This window comes from Hippoglossus hippoglossus, chromosome 7 (genome assembly GCF_009819705.1).
Source record: "Hippoglossus hippoglossus isolate fHipHip1 chromosome 7, fHipHip1.pri, whole genome shotgun sequence".
NCBI classification, from domain to species: domain Eukaryota; kingdom Metazoa; phylum Chordata; class Actinopteri; order Pleuronectiformes; family Pleuronectidae; genus Hippoglossus; species Hippoglossus hippoglossus.
Genome location: NC_047157.1, coordinates 22,721,480 through 22,738,310, shown reverse-complemented (window position 1 = coordinate 22,738,310; position 16,831 = coordinate 22,721,480). Strand labels below are relative to the sequence as shown.

Sequence of the window (16,831 nt, the reverse complement as noted above, 5' to 3'; positions counted from 1 at the left end):
ACAGAGGGCCAGGTGGAACGGAGACTTCTGTCGCTGACTCAACACCTTTCTCATTTTATTACCAAATCATCCATGACAAACAGCTCTGGCGTTTGGCAAAGGTGAGGCAGGCAGGATAAGAGCTGGGATGAGAGCAGAGGAGGTCACCTCAATGCCGCAAACATTGCATTGGTAATGCAACATGCCTGTGTCACTCCAAATGTCACCTTTACATGATGCAGTCATCCATGTGTCATTTTTAGATACGCTGGGGTGACAGTGATGGCCCCCACTTCCTATAGACCCGCACAAAAGGATGGCGACAGAGAAATCTTATCACCTGAGTGACTACCAAAAGAAAATGCTTGGTGACAACACAATCAATAGAGCTTGTAAAATATGAAGCAATCTCTCTTTGCGAATACTCTAAACCAAGTCAGCTATAATAATAGAAAAATATTTTTGATACTACGCTAAAATGGAAGCGCTTTGTGTGAGATGCATCTTATTGAACAATGATACCAACATTTCAATTACCGTTTACACCACCACAAAATAACACCACCAATGAAAAAGGAAATAAAAAAAGAAACAACCAAATTGCAGCAATCATATCTCACCTCTCCGTCTACCTCAGCTACACCTGCTTGTGGATTCCTGCTCTTGAAACAGCAGCAAGATTGTTTCTGACCCTTATTTGGGGCCGGGGTGTTAAATTGATCAGATGTTGTCCGGACAGCAAAGGCGCTGAGGAGTATGGTTAGAAGGCAGGCCTGCCATTCTCTGATGTCAATGGGAAAAGCGGAAGCCTTTTCGCTGCTACGTGAGAGGGAGCAGATTAGCCTGATTGACGGATATAAGATGCTAAGGATTGAGCTTGAAGCGCGGCAAGCCAGGGCGTCGGAGTGGAAAAGAGTTCATTCATGAGTTACGAGTCTGTTTCAGTGATGTAGTAAAAGACGAATAAATCCTCCCAACAGCCAGTGAAAAAAATATATATACAACCCCGGGCTTGTGATGGCAACTCATACAAGACAACAGGCAGAAGACTGAGACACCGGTGGCTGACACATAATCCAACCACAAATCAACACCAGTTATAGTAAACAGTCAAAAATACACATCAACCTGCCATACCTCTTCAAACAACTTTTTTTTCCTATTGACTTTTGTATTTTTACCCACAGTCAAGACGGGGCTGAAAACAGGCAAAGAGAAGCCCTGACGACTGTCACACGCTCCTTTGTCAAGTTTATTTTTCAAGGAGATATTCCCCACTTAAGAGGCTGAGGGAGCACATGTAAAGTCCTGCACAAACAAGGAGCGGGCTGATATAAATACCAACACGGCTAAGAGCTCTTCTCTGCCTCACAAGGACCCAGACCTTCAAGGACAAATGACCGTCCCCGATGCGTTCCCTGAGTCCCTGTGCTAAAAGAGGCCGGGTTGAGGTTAAGAGGACCTCATCCCACCAACTGCTTCCAAGCTGCGTTTACAAAGTCAAACTTCGCCTCTCATGAGAAACCCAAGCAGGAATGCATTTTTACCTTGAGATAACCTACTTTGCACACACTGTTATCTTGCAGAAAATATGACATGAAGTTAAATGACTCCAAGGGGGGGCCACTCTATTATGATGGAGTAGCTAGAAATCTAATTAGTTTTCAGGTGTCAGTAAAGGATGTTCCTTGACTTCCTGTTTATTATCAGACTGACGAGTGTAGAGGCTCCCAGTGGAGACCAAGTGTTAGGGATTAACATGTCATCACAGAAGGGGGAACACAGACATTTTGACAGTTACACTCCTGAGCCGAGGCTTCATCTAACACCTGCCTCACACCTCCTGTCCAGTAGCGCACCTGCTCTGACACAGTGTGAGGCTGGGAGCCATTCCTGGAGCAATGTTTACACCTGTCCTGGCTTCACAGCAACACACGGCAAAGAGCAGGACTGAAAGGGGCCGACGATCAGGAAAATCAGGCAAAGAGGAAGATGCAAAAACAAGAAATTGATGGAAATTTCCTACGAAGAAGCTGGGGTGGAGTAATGGCAACGCCTGAGCACGTTCAGCAGCGCTGTGGTGTCGAGGTAACATTGATGCATGGTGTGACCTTACTTGTAATGCCAGCCTTAATCTACGCAAGTGGAATAAATGAAGTGGGGCCGCTGCAGACGTGTCAGCCAGACTTATAAAGACAAATCCTCCGCCGCTCTGAGCTGTGTACATGTATTCATAAAAGTCAGAGAGACGTCTTGACAGAGTGGAGTGCCCAGCATCGCTGGCTGGCTGGTGACGAACACATCCGACCACATGGTTGTCAAGGCTGCATGGAGCTGTCCATCAATAGGTGCAACATGCAGAGAGGTGACGTGAAGGTAAAAAAAATTGACAGCAAGAAAAAAGTTGGTTGAAAACAAAGGTCGAAAGAGAGTAAAAAGAAAAGCATGAGGGGACAACATGCTAGTCGACTATACAGCAGCTTTTATATAATGCAGCTCTGTACATTTCAGAGCATATGATATAATTCTGACGAGTTCTGACAAAGAAGTGGAAGTGGTTTCAAACTGTAGGTGTTACCGACACGGCAAAAAGTCTTTATGTTATTTAAACTAGTAACAGGAGATGGACAAAAGTCTATGGGATCTGTATTCTTTAAATACCTTCACTTAAAAATGCAGAATATAGAAGTTAGTGTCTTCAGTGTATCATTTACCTCAGCTTGTGTGAGTGTTCAGAAATGATTTGTGAGAACAGTATTTGAACCTTGCACTCAATTGAGATGAACTGCTCTACTGCAGATCCCAGCGTGCTGACAATAACACAACTTGTCATAACCACTCATTACACTTTAAAGACGGATGTTCTGAACAAACAAGGTTTTCGGTCGGACAGGCTGTCGAGTTAGCTGCAGTCAATTCACACTCGGCCGGCTTTATTGGCATGTAGATCAAGTAAAAGAGCCATGAATGATCACGGTGAGTTTGTTTTGAAGCAGTGGGAGCCGGCCGGATTGACAACTGGCCTACCTCTTGATAGATGCTGGGCTGACAGTGGACATATGCTGAGCACTGCTGCATGCAAGGGGCCCTGGGATGGGAGTGTGTCTAACACGCCAACAATCCAAAGTCCACTATGACGCCCGCTCCCCCCCCCACACTCTCCCCTGCCCCCTGCCTGGTCCTCGCGCCGACATGGCTGTGATTAATGCCCCGAGCCAAGATGATGATAATAATGATCATAATTAATCAAGGGCTCTTCCTGCACCTCTAGGAGCCCACGGTGACCTGGAAAAGACACTCGGACCTCTTTTCCCCTGTTCTCCCCCTTCCGCTCTCCTCCTCCCTCTCCTCCCTCTCCTCCTCCCTTCTTCCTTGTGTCACTGACAGGCCTGAACCTCGGCCCGGCAGAAAGAGCCATGCATTATCCTGCCATCACTACTTCTATTTATATCACACCGTCCATCACTATCACTTACTCTCCTCCAGCCGCCTCTCCAAAGTGGAGTTTTCGTAAAGCTGCCCCATATTTCTTGGCGGAATAACATTGCTATGCAAATGGCTCGGAGTCAAAGACGCAGCCGAGGTGACAGTGAGAAACTAACATCATCATTTTTTTAGACACCAAGAAACAACGTCCAAAACAAAAGCCACCACCTCTTCCCCCCCCGAGGCCTTGTAGGAGTCGCCCCTCCCCCCACCAGTAGAGTGCTCCTGAAGGCTCGACTTACTGTGTGCCTACTGAGCATCTCTGTGAGGTGTGTGTCTCTCACAGAGATGTAGAATATATGCAGCGGCAGAATAATATTTTAAATTCCTTGGCGGCTGCCAGGTAACAGTAGCCTGGGGCAATGGAAAAGTTTTTTGTCTCACCTTCTCTTTATTTCCCCTGGTGAGGAGGATACAAAACTCTTTTCCTCGGCTGAGTCGTACGTGCCAGGCATGTGTTCAAAACACCTCCCTCCCCCCTTAGCTACTCAAATGCACACTGCATACAGCCTCTTTTATTTCTTTCTTTTTTACTGTCTCTTAATACACTTTGTCCAATGCTACAAATGACTTGAACACATGTGACAGTGCCCGCCCACACACACACAAACACACACACACCTTGATTAACATTATGAGGTACTCTCAGCACAGCTCTGAGTTAAAAATAGCAAAGACCTGGAGCGTGTGCCACATAAGTGCAACATCCAATGATCTGAATCATAGACTGTAAATAAAGATGGATGATGCGTCTTCACTTCCTGCCACATTCACAGATATGAAGCCAAAATATCTCAGATACGGGTGATACCATCTTGGGCTGGTGACGTCATTTGAAGCTGGAGCCGTGGAATCAAGTTCCCATGGATTAACCAGATGGACCAACCAGACTGAGTTATCAATCATGACGTTTCCCCTCATTCTTTGTGTATGTGTCTACATCGGGAAACCTGTGTTGCATGTCATACCCCGCATCGTTCTTTCTTCTCTTACGTAAATGTCCTTCTGTCTCTAGATTTCTATCCCCTTGCATTCTGACACATCCTTTATCTCAGTCTGTATTTAGGGCTTCTCTTCCATGGCAGTTCACCATTTGGATTCTCCAAATCTCCTTTTACGTCTGTGCCAGGCTGAGCCGCCCACGGTGAATCCTGCTATAGAAACAACCGTACATGACGTCATCAGAGCTCGACCCACACACAGCAGGAACAAAGGAAGACCTACATTTATCCCTATACCAACCAGGTGGCCTACATTTCCAAATTGCATAAGCTACAGGATCTTTTCTTGTTCTTCACTCATGCATCTCTAAACGTCTCACCAGCCGCTTCTGCCAAATTGAGTTCTTAAAACAAACAGATGAATACATGGTACATTGCCTATTACTATCATTGTCGTCATCACTGATGCTCAACCCCAACCACTTAACGCATATGTGCTAAAAACTCACAATACATCTGACTCCACCTGAGCCAGAGCAGCACTCTGCCAATTTACAGCCATGTTCCTCTCTGTATAAGTACCATAATGCTTTATGATCTGATTCCAGTTCTATGTTGACACCATGAAATTAAACTGTTTCATCTCACCAATGGTAAAACAAACCACATTTGCTCCATAGCCCAAGAGTTAAAGTGCTTATGAGTAGCCTTGTAACAATGTCCACTGGTACCAGGCACTAAATCTGTGGCAGTAAAAGCAAAGAAGTGACATTGAATAAAGCAAACATACCCAAGCTGATAAAAAAAACGAGGCAATGACACACGAATAATCTTAACAATCTTCTTAATCATCTTAACAATCTTATTCACGGTCAATGTCACACAAAGTCCCCTTAGCTGACACCCACAGTTTGGCCAAGGCTGCAGAAACACGTCAGCACAGAGCCGTTGTTTGTTCTTTGATACAATGCTCAGCTTGGAAAGGAATGCTTTAAATATGTGGTGGGCAGAGTTCGGGGGGGTCAAACCTCCTACAAAGGCCTCCTCCAGCAGAGACCCTGAGCACAGCGCCAAGCACCAAATAACGGAGGGATTGATGTATGGACAGAAGAAAAGAGGGTATTAAAGGATGGTTGGAGGGAGACAAGAGGAGGGAAAAGTGGAGAAAGTCTGCGGAGTCAAGGGAACAGGTAAGGCAGCTGTTGCTGGCAGCAGAGCAGTCATCTTCAGTCATTGGGGCCAAAGTGAAGAGCCTAGAGGCACCGACTGCACAACGGTTCTGCCAAGTCCGTGTCCAACAAAGTCTGAAATAAGGGCTTCTTATCCCCAAAAAAATTCGGTATGTCTCCAATGAACAGAAAGATGCTGTTGATAACCTTGCACTTGTACTGAACATCATCTCTCCCCAGGAAGCTGAAGGCAGGGAGGAAATATTGACAGAAATGTTTTCATATTATATTCTCATGACTAAATCAATACACAGATGGGCCATCTCTTCAGAGTAGAGTTAGGATGGAGTCATCATGAAGGTCAAGCAGTTAGCCTATTAAAGAGGTTTGCTGGGCGCATGATTTGGCAGCATCTCTACCTCCTCCTGCATGGCACAGAGGTAGCAACCTTGAGGAGTTGATTAGTGGTAGAGACGGCTCCCACGACACAGGAGACCCCCGCCTCATAAAATCCAGAGCTTGGTAACAGAACGAGGGAGCCTGGGAGAGAGGAACTGGAGGGAATTTGAGGCAGAAGCACTGCCTGCCTGCCTCATCTTTTACAGGACAAATTAAAACCACAGCGGAACAAGTCATAAAACAGGAAATAATGAATTCAATTATACTTTTTAGTGTTTAGGGGCTGCTGGTGAGATGTGCTGAGTGGGCAATGCTGGGCGCGCACACAGCAGCGGGCACAGGCTGATGACTATGTTGGTGGCGCCGAGCTTTGCTGAGGGCTGCGTGTGTGCTGACTGCATGTCTGCATGCCCCCAGGAGCAGTTTAGACCTCGACAGGGCCTTCATTAGCAAATGAATGACTCTTAATTGGCCTGGCAAATACACAGGATGCTTGTTGATTATAGGGAGTTTTTTTTATTCGAGCGAGTGCTTGTGCTTCACATTGATGCACAAACACACAAAGACACAGCAAGATACAACTAAACTAGCACAGAGGCATGCTTTAGTGCAAGCAACACTGACAATAACTTGTCATGTCATCAAAATGACAGACAATTCAAGGCTTTGCTGTGCCAGGTTCAAAAGCAGGGCTTCGGCTGTCAACAAAGGATCCTGACAAAGAATTCTGGGACATTTTCTCTTTCTTCAGCCTATCTATACTTCTCCGTATCCCCCTCTACGTCCCACCACCTATTTTTCAGCCTCTTTCAATCCGCTCTAGCTTGTCCCCTGGCATTACTAACACCTCAGCGGGAGGGAGAATCACAGACAAGAGTCCTGGTGTCCTAGATTCAGCAACACTGGCAGGAGCACGGCACATACTGGCCTGTCTTACAAGCTGCCATATAGGACTCAGAAATCATCCACACGTTGCAGCAGCGCAGTTCAAACATAGTACAAAAGAGCCCACAAGACCCCCCCAGTGACAGTTCACATACACACCCACTAGCTGAGGATAAACCAACTGAATTGTGTTATGATTAGGATTATTTTATGTTTGTTATATATCAGCAATGCCATCAGCACACTCGTTTTTATCTAAGTGTAACAGTGTATTTGAGTGTTTCTGCACGTTAGTAGATAATGCAAACATGTGAATGAAAACAGTGAAGGATTAATATATTGATTTCTGATTTAATATTTGTGGACCTGTGGGTAAACAGGATCTAGAATGGGGGGTGGGGGGGTGGGGTTGTGGGGGTGTTGTCAGAGAGAAAGAGAGTAAATGACAGAGTTTAGAAAAAGAGAAGGTGAGAGAAAGACACAAAGAAAAAAGCACTAATGGTATCTCGGGAAAGTCAGTGTCCCCTCTATGCCCCAGCCCCTGGTGCCACTCAACCACTGCCAGCCTGCCAATTAAAGTCCTGATTAAAACCGACAAAGTGTCTCCAAATGAAGTAAGAGCTGTTGGAGGTCTTAACTGCTGAAGCCTGTCAATTACACTGCCAGAGGAAAACGGGTGAGGGAAGAGCAAGAGGGTTATAGCAATGACACGCAGAGCGGGGGGGCGTAGCTGAATATAAGATTTGTCATTCAATGGCATGACTCCACATGTTCCCTCAGAAAAAAATGGATCATGTGAGGAGGAAGTTTAGATGGAGAGACTTCTTGACTTGTTACTTTCTTCCTTCACCTCTCGACTCATATTCTTCGATTTTCCTGTTTGAGTTGTGATTTGAAAAAAACTGCAGGGAATTTGCATAAAAACACAATTTCTTTTTCTAGGGGAATGTGTCAGGGAAGTAGAAATCACAGACTTGTGTCCTTTTTGCTATTGACTGTTGCATGTTGCCACTGTAAGAGAGCCCACAGTGATGGGCTCAACAGCAAAGCCCTCAATCCCAGATAAACCACCCACAGTGAACATCAGCTGCTAAAATATGATGGCGCTCGTGAGGTCATAAATCTTGTTTTTAGCGGGACAGGAAGAGAGAAAAAGTCCCGGTCTCCCCTGCAACGTTACAGCTGCATCCCCGCGGCCCATTCCACCTCCATTTAAGCTAAATGTCAACTCTTCAGGTCTTTTTTTTTCTTTTTTGCTTCCTGTAGTTGCCATTTGTTTTTAACACGGGGAGAAGGAAAGTAAGAAAATAAGTCAACAGGAAGAAAACTAGAGAGGGGTTTGCTGTCAGCGGCTCTCAGGGCCGAGTGGATGCGCCGAATCTTCTGCAGCTTATGATGAAGAAAGAACCAAGTGGAGAGTAAACAAGGAGATAAAATGGATTCCCGCTCTGTCTGAATCTCTAACCCAGGAGCCAATCATATGAGTAATGAGGATTGCGATTTGTTACAACAATGTCCTGTACCTAAAGTGAAAGACTGATTTCACATCCAACTAGAACTCTAATACCCTAATACTTCATAAACGTTATTATTATTTAGACATTTATCATCATTAAGAACTCTAATGATATTCTTTCAGTTTAATTAAATTGGAATGGGTTTTTTCGTTCTCTGCGGTGCCAAGTGAACGTACTGCAAGACGCTCTGCAACGGCGCTCAATCATCTGCAGCCAGATGGCTGTGGATTAAGAAATAAGTGGTAGGCAAGTTCACGTGGGTTGGATGAAAAAGGGGAAACACCTAGACTGTAATACCGTCACCGTTGAAAGGACCGATAGAGCATTTCTGCATCATTCAACCAATATGGTGCATCTGTGGGCTGTCGATGTGGCGCGAAACAAAACGCATCACAAACTACACAACTGCCCCAAATCCACCATTAAAAATGGATATGTTAGCATCTTTTTGTTCATGTTTCCTGTTGTTTTTGTTGCAGTCACCTTTAAAGGTTGGTCTGCTGCTCTGCTGTGGGAGGGAACGATTGCGATGGTGTCGGGTGGAAAACAACGAACAGATGAGAAATCGCCTGCATGCCTCATAAACCAGAGATCGCCATAGAACAACCATTTCCTCTCAGCACATGGTGAAAAACACAGCTAGAGGACACGCGACAGGCTGAGGCGGAGGAGCCAACACATTGACCATCTGATAACATTAAGCCCACAGTATCCCACCACTCTCTCCTCTTCCTTCTTGTTCCCCCTCATACGCTCCCTCTTGCTTTCTTCATCTCTCTCTCTCTCTCCGTGTGGCAGATAAGGGAGGAAAGGAGGAAGATTTAGGGGCAAAAGAATGAAGAGGGTAGACAGAAACACAGACAGAATGGAAAGGAGGGTAAGAGCAGCAGAAAAGACCCTATTTTTAAAACTATGGCGCTAAGGGGCATACATATAAAACTGAGTCAGGCAGACCTCACCCTTTACTACTCGGCTTATTCAGAGGGGAGGCAGCCACTTTTAATATTTCATGGGCCAACCAACAGTATAAGAAGGTTATACTTCTTATACCCCCCCCCCCCCCCCCCCCCCCCCCGTGTGTGTAAGGGACTGCAGCCTGTGGACGTTTCTTCCTCCTTTCTTTTACCAACAATGTAATGTATTGAAGAGCAAAGCTGAGTGGTCAACGCACCCATTCAGGGAACTGCTGCCTCTATTCCTGAATGGAGGAGGTGTAGTGCTGCAGAGAGCGTTTATTTATCACAGCAATGTAATCTACCAGTCCAACGCTACACCATATAATCTCATACTGCTGCTTTAACATCCCCCCCTTTCAGGATATCATCCTCGGCAGAAAACTTTTCCATTATCACGTTAGACAACAAATAGGCAGACGTTCCAACAAACTGGAGATCATTACATCTTAAAAGCCTCCGCATCACTCGGCTGACTTGATCATTTCAGCTTAAGAGTCCTTTGTCCACGGCACCGAAATAAGACAACCTTTTATTTTTATTTTTTTTAAGCCAATCATGAGCATTTACTGGGCAATTGCAAGATGCTGTGTCAGACATCCCCAAATGGGCGCCATCCTTCTTTGGCACCTCTCAAGTGTCTACATGAGTTGAACAAAATGTAAAAAATAAATAAATAGCAAAAGCGGGGCAGAGGCTCTAAGAGGACAAAAGACACACAATGAATCCAATGCTCTGGTCCGGGCTGTAAGAGGCACTTTGCTGACTGTGTCCCCCGAGTGCCAGAGCAGGCGGACAGTCCTTTGTGTTGCAGAAGTCTTGGGCCACTGAATTCCCTGTTTCAGCGATTCTTTACCGGGGCACAGATCCCCGAGAGGTGCTGCCTCTCCCCCGTGCTCCCTCACTGTGACTGACGTGCACCTTCTGTTCTCATGTGGAGGGGCGAAAATGGGACACTATATGACCCATTTCAGTGACTCACTCCACTTCTTGAACCCGACTGTCCTTAAAAGCCTGGAGTAATGATAGGAGAGGGTCACCTGTAACCACTAGATGCTGCACCACGAACACTAGACACTCCTACATCCCTACACTGTATTTTTAAAGCACCATTCATAAACTTCTAACGGCAGTGTTCTGTTTTCTTAGCTTTTCTTGTGTGTGATCAGTCACTTCTAAGTTGTTCATCATACTGTTCTTAGACTGGGAGAATGGAATGAAGCGCTACCACTGGTTCACCGGCTCGCCCCCGGGCATCGCGTGGTGATGGAGAAAGTTACGGTACACGTCTGTCCCGGCCTGGATGGAAATGTTTTCATAAGGCTATCAAATTCATCAAGGGACTATTTTATGGGGTCATAAAACAAAGTGTGATAAATATAGAGCCTCGGGTCAAACAGTTGTTAAGGGTTATACATATATATATATATAGATTTTAAACATTATGCCAACAACTATTTTCTATATAAAGATAAAGTGGATTAATGCCTTCGTGGATGAACTCACACTCCTTGTGTGTGTGTGTGTGTGTGTGTGTGTGAGATGTAATCTGAGCTTCTCTCGTCTTTGTTTTAGTAGCAGGTGTTAGTGCATGTGAGTCCCTCCCTGTGAAACCACTGGGCCTCCCCTTGTTTAGAAAGTGAGATGGCTCCTGTGATGTCAACATGATGCCTGGGTGGACATAATTCTCAGCCCTTTTTAGATCAGACCAACACTGTAAACATCTGTCACCTGTCCACAGCGGGGCTGTTGGATCAGATACACTGGGGCCTCACCTTCCTTTTATACAAGTCTATGGTTTACACGTAGCTCGGCTGTGACAACGACGCTAGAGTGAGTGCAGCAGTGAAATAAGTTTTAAAAACACATTTACAGACCAAATCATCTCATACAGAGGTACAGACACTGACAGGAGCTCAAACCCACAGACAAGACTCAAAATATCCATTTCACGAGACTGCAATTCATTGTATTGTTATTTTGTTGTCGCTCTGCTGTAAACAAGGTAACTTTATTCATTTGTGCTCCTGGTTGTGTGTTTAGGGGCCGATTGCTTTGTGCTTTGCAGCACTTAGAGAGAGAGGGGGGGTTGTGGCTGAAGGGAGGCCAGATGTGTGGCTGACAAAGCATTTGCTTTTGTCCGAGATGCTTGTGCAAGTGAAACATCTCGTGGCAGCGAATATTGTATATATAACCTTTAAGTTCTGGGGCCCATGGTGCTACGCCAGTTTAGGGCAGAGCAGTTACTCCTCTCCACAGTGATATCAGGCTCTGTACGGCAAAGTGCACAACACTCAAAATACAGGTGAGGCTTAAAGGCATACCCTCATATTGTAATCTTCCACACAGTCAATAAATGTCAACCTGTTACGAGTGACAGGGACAATTATAGTGAATAACATCTTATTGAGCTGGTTTCAAATGGACAAAATCACCTCTGCGAAAGAAATGTGTATAAATGTCTGTGGTGTTGAAAATACTGCATAAAACGAAGGAAAAACCCAGTTCACCCACTGCGGTTCGGACAGGGACTCTAAATTCACTCTTGAGTTTGAGGTTAAGTAGCCACTTCTTGACTCGAGTGTCACTCACACTGCCCTTCTTGGATGTCCATCTGATGGATGAGCCAGACAGGGAAAGACTTAGATGACGGTGCAATTGCAGGGGTCAGAGTAAGAGGCAGAAAAATACAGGGAGAGAGAGTGAGAGTAATACCAGGCGGCAGACGAATACAGGAGGCATGCAACACCTTGACAGGCAGATATCTTGCTATGCACGAGATCCACCTCGGGGGACGTCTGGCTAATTTCCTGTGAAAACAGCAGACTATCGAGGCAGGAGGCAGCGGGTGGAGGTACAACAGAGAACAGGGAGGAGGTAAACTATTTTCAGTTCCTACAACAGTCTCATCAGAGTTTGTTCTGCTGACAGTACTGACATGGGAGAGGGGGACAGGGGACGAATGGGGGTGGGAAGGGTTTGGTTGTGTCTAGGCTGAAACAGCTGCGACCCCTCCCCGGCTGTGGAATAGCGTCGATGCTACATGATTATTCAACATTGCTCCTCATCTGCATCCTGTTTGGGGCGCCCCGGCCCCAGGATACCATGTCTGTCTGCAGCCCCAGATCCTAAAAACAAACTCTCACAAACACATGCAACATAAATAGATTGACACAAACCTCCACTATTCTCTCTCACTCAATCATTTGCATATATACACATGTTGATATTTCATATAGACCTGTTCTATCGACATAATACTTTCTCTAGCCCTTTACCCATATACAACCTGCTCAGACTGCACAGATCTTTGTGAGCATTAGCTGGAAGAAGACCACTAAACTCAATAAATATATAATACAATATAACATATTTTTGGATTTGCTGCTTTTATTTTAATAAGGGTGAAAACAGACGTAGGTTCAAATATAAACTGACTTTTGATAATGCGTGGACCACTAGTCGCTACGGGAGGAGCAACCCAGTTACCAGGGGGAGAGAGCAAGGGAGGGACGGTGCACATCCCGTATCCTTTCAAAGGAGACGGGCACAGTTCCCTTATCCCAAGAGCAGGGTACACTTTGAATAAATGCAATCTGATACATCTCTCCCATTTACTTTCTTTTCAAAGCTACGCTCCTAAAACACCGGGACGTGCAGTCGCGCAATGCCTGACAAGTGCTAAAAGCAGACTTTTCCATGACTCGCCCTCTAACTTCTGGCTACCGTCTCTGCTTCAGGGGCGTATGTCTCTCTGCCTTCTCGGCTACAGACTTCAGGCATGTGCAGTGGCAGGTCAGGCAAGCAGGTCATTAGTGAAAGACAGATACGCTGGCGAACCAAAATTAAATGATTGGTCACAACGGTATCTATGATAGCTATCAGGATGTGAAGAGTGGTTCAGAAACATTAGACCAGCTTTGCCTGAACGTCTTAACCACCTAACTGCCATTTGAAGTTGTAAGGAAAGGCCAAAATATCCTCACAGCGATGGTCTCCAAACAAAATGTGTCCACACAACCTTAGATACACTCACATACACTGACTCAGTGTCCATATTAAATGGCATCAGGGAAAGGCGGCAAACTCTCTCTATATTCAGTGTAAGGGAAATACGGCTCCCCACTCTCATGACACATTTGATATACACCCATTGCAAATTAGCCATGAGGCTGCAAGTGTCGATTGAATTGATATTCCAATCATCTGCTTGATATAACTGCAAACAGAACAGCGGCAAAGTCATCTGCGTCGCCTTGATTAGTGAAGTACACAGGCAAGAGAATGCAATTGTCTGTCTTCACAAGGAGCACACTTGTTCCCCAGCAAAGGCCTGTGTCTAATAGAGGCAGCCTCCAATAAATTTGTACAAATATTCCAACAGAAACGGGGAAGGCCGCTTCATCAGCGGGATGTGTTGATAAACAATGGCAGTCTCTATTAGCAGACGCTACCGTCAAGGACGTGCATGTCAGGCCCACGGAACACAGAGAGGAGGAAGGCGGGGAATGAAGGATAAATGAAACGGGGGAGAAAAAAGGAAACAGAGAACAAACAGCAGGAAGGGAGAAAGGAAGGAAGACATAAGGGAGTACAAAAAATAGGTGAAAATAAAAGAGACAGAAGATGGTACAAAAATAGGTGAAAGTAAGAAATGAAAAGAAAAAGAGGAAGGAAGGGAATGAAAAAGAAAGAAAGAAAGAAAGAGTACAAACAAGGGGTGAAAGAGTGAAAACTGGAAGAAATGAATAGAGAAAAGAGACAGAACGGAGGGAAGGAAGAAAGGAAGGAAAGAAAGAAAATGTAAACGATAGAAGATTGTACAAAAATAGGTGAAAGTAGGAAACGAAAAGAAAAAAGAGAGAAAAAGAGAAGGAAACAGAAGGAAGGAAGGGAATGAAAAAAGAAAGACAGAACAAAAAAGAGGTGAAAGAGTGAAAACTGGGGTTGTTCTCAGAAAGGTCAGGCTGATTGTCTCTGCCCAAATATGCTGGCCTTTTCAAAATTAACTTGGCAAAGGCGATATTTTCCACAAAGCCGGCATCATGAATCAAAGACGCATCTATAGTTCATCCCTGAAAGCAAAGCAACTTCCCTCCCCGCGTGCTCCGCTGACACCCCGCCCTCCTGCACATAGAGCTGACATCTTCAGTAATTATGTAATTAACACCATGGCAGGTCTAATTTCTGAGATACTACGTTATAATTGCATTCAGTCGTTCATTAGTTAGGCCAAACATTCGATAGTGTGCGCAGGTGCGGCAGGGGGCCAAAGGCTACTTGTTTTTTGGAATGCAATTGCAGTGTCAATGACTCGATTGGTTTCTGCTTGATAACGCTGACAGGACAGGTTTTTGTAATTTACCAATAATTACCCTCACTCTCGGATACAATAAAAAAAGAGTGGTCTCTGCTAAGATAAACCAATCAGGGCGCGCTCCCTCTGCTCCCTGCCTTATGGTCTGCTTGTCTAGTGTGAATAATGTCCAGTGGACTGCGCTCGACTGAATTAAATATTACAAAGGTAGAAAAAGACTAAAACAAATGTCACAGAGGAACAGAACATTTTGTCTTCCTGATGCAGGTCTAATACTGTATTAAACGATACTAAAACAGTAATTACCTGAGTGATAATGTTAGGCATGAAAACCAGCAACACACATACTGCTGAATGTGATGCATTACACAAGTCAAAGCAGCAGTATGTCTCTGGGAGCTGTTTTTAATGGATTTTTTAAACAACAGTGGCAACCAGTAATCTACATGAACAGATAATAAAGTAGTAGCTTCTGACTGGAGCAAATACTTCGCTGGGTCTAGACTATTACTGGGAAAGCCTGGCAACAGGGGGAATGAATTGATGCAATTCACACTGGGTGCAACGCACAGTGCATTCAGAGAGAATTCAGACCCACTTACTCTTTCACATATTTTGTCACATTGTCGCCTTATGCTAAAAATATTCAAATCAAATTTCCCCTCATCAATCCACACTCCTTACGCCACAATGACAAAGTTAAAACTGTGTTGTGAAAAGGGTAAAAACTGCAATATCACAAGTACTCAGACCCTTTAGTACTTCAGTACTTAGTTGAAGCACCTTTGGCAGCGATTACAACCTTGAGTCGTTTGACGCGATAAAGCTTTGCACAACTGGATTTGGGGATTTTCTGCCATTCTCTTCTGCAGATCCTCTCAAGCTCTGTCAGCTTGGATGGGGACCGTTGTGGGACAGCCAGTTCCAGGTCTCTACAGCTATTAGGGTTGAGTTGTCGCAGAGCCACTGACGCGTTGGTCTTGTGCTTAGGGTCATTTTCTGGTTGAAAGAGGTCCTGAGTGCTCTGGACCAAGTTTCCCCTGGAACGGTCTCCCAGTCCCTGCAGGCTGAGGTACATCCCCACACTATGGCACTACCACCCCCATGCCTCACTGTGTTGGGGCGGGTGACGAGCGGCGCCTTGTTTCCTCCACACATGACGCTCATAATTGAGGCCAAACAGTTCAATCTTGCTTTCATCAGACCAGAGAATCTTGTTTGTCACAGTCTGAGAATCCTTTAGGTGCTTTTCTGTAAGTGGGCTTTCATGTGTCTTTGACTGAGGCTTCTGTCTGGCCGTGGAGCAAAGTCAATTCTAATTACACAGTGCCAAATCAGGTCACCTGTAGGTTCACACCATAATACATGATCTATTCTTTATATTTCTTTATTATTTCCAGACTTTATTCTATTTGTATTACTCTTAATAATATTTGCGGTAACACAGGAGCTCTGGAGGTCATAGTGACCATCAGGTTTTTGGTCACCTCTCACACGAAGGCCCTTCTCCTGATTACCCAGTGTGGCTGAGCAGCCAGCAGCTTTAGGCAGAGTCCAAGTTGTTCCAACTTCTTCCACACGCCACTAAACTCTTGGAAACCTTTTAATGCTGCAGAGAGTTAATGTAGCTTTCTCTGTGCCTCAACACAATCCTGTCTCTGAGCTCTGCGGGGAGCTTCTCCACTCTCATGGCTATGCTTTAGATCTGATGTGCACTGTACGCTTTGAGAAGTTATATAAAAAGGTGCCTTAACAAATCGTGTCCAATTAATTTGATTTACCATGGGCGTACTCTAACACAGGTGTTAGATGATCAAGAGAAATGGGAAACATCTGAGCTAAATTTCAAATGTTATAGCAAAGGGTCGGAATATCTCATATGTGAAATTTCAGTTTTTCGTTTATAATAAGTTTAAAGTTCATTACGGGGTATGGGTGTAAATAATCATGGGGGAAATTAATTTAAAAATAACTTAAGGCTGCCACAAAACAAAATTTAAAAAGAAATTGGGTCTGAATATTTCCTGACTGCATTGTAATTGAAGGGGAATTTGCTCTTGGTATGTTATCCCCAGAGAAAAATCTCAATTTCTCGAGATTAGTAGATGGATAGTATCACACTATTACGATGTTACAGTCTGGTTAGGCAGACAGACAATTTGGTCCCAGTAACACCAGACCTGTC

General features: G+C 44.8%; 1 protein-coding gene across 11 annotated transcripts in view; it reads right to left on the bottom strand.

The window, feature by feature from the left end:
• Positions 1 to 16,831, bottom strand: part of camta1a (calmodulin binding transcription activator 1a) — a 281,924-nt gene that overhangs the window by 91,391 nt on the left and 173,702 nt on the right. The gene's annotated exons all lie outside the window — the stretch shown is intronic.